Below are 1117 nucleotides of genomic sequence, written 5' to 3'. Positions count from 1 at the left end.
CTAAAGCCAGCTTTTGCTTCTACCTCATATAAGGTGTCTTTTCAAACAAAAAATACAGATAATTCATTTCTTTTAAATAACCCACTAGACTTATCTGCCAGCAGAGAAATGATCTTATATTTTATTTAGATATCAGGTAAGTAAAAGAAGAACACAAAGGCAAACATCCTGCCCCATCACTTTTTTCCAATTAGGTGATTTGACAATCTTCTATTCGCATCACAACACAAAGCAAGACCAAAATACAGTTACATTAGCTGTTTCCTTAAGTATTTCTACAACAATTACAGCTTTGCAAGTACCTGTACTCAGGTGAAGGTTACAATTGAGCTCCACCACAGCCAGGTTCTCAACAGCACTCTTTTTTTTAACCATTAACAATTACAACTGTTTGTCACGTGGTGGTTTTCCACTGGCATCAGCAATATCCTTGAGTATTCAGAAAGGTATAGTTTTATTATATGCTAATACTAGAAAAAACTATAACTGAGAACAGATCCTGAATCTACTATCGTAGGCCTTGTTCCACACCAGCTGTAGAGCAGTTAGTGAGCTGCACTGTACAGTATTTCATAGCAAGTCAACTTATTTCCAATCAAGCAACAAAAATTGCCATTGGAGTTGAGGCATCATTTCGTGATGCAGAAGTGACAAACGTGATGATCGCCAACAAACTGACACCGTATGAACATAAGAGATGTGGCAGAACAATTGACAGAGCATCAGGATTTGAGAAACCTCAAAAATTAGTATTGCTAACACAGCAAATTCACTCAGATAAAATAAACTAGAAGCTCTCTAATTACTAATAAACTCAGCTGCTTCACAACCCAGGTTTAATCTTTAGATTTTACTGTTTGGATAGCACACATGCATATGTACATTTCATCATTAAAGCAAATAATTTTGAAGTCAAGGCACTGGAAAACATGCACAATGTTCTAGAGAGTATTACTTCAGATTCTCAGAGCCAAAGATAAGTAGTTGGTTCACTATTATCCTCTCAAAATTAAGGACAGTTCTGCAACTTGTTTAGCTTTATCAAATTTAGTGTAAATACTCATGCAAGAGACACTTTTGAAGCATAATTCCTAGAGGAAAAAGATCTGTTTCCAAA

Source organism: Nesoenas mayeri, assembly GCF_963082525.1.
Source record: "Nesoenas mayeri genome assembly, chromosome: 12".
Taxonomy (NCBI): domain Eukaryota; kingdom Metazoa; phylum Chordata; class Aves; order Columbiformes; family Columbidae; genus Nesoenas; species Nesoenas mayeri.
The sequence above is the reverse complement of the archived record's forward strand: the minus strand, read 5'-3'. Positions refer to the sequence as shown.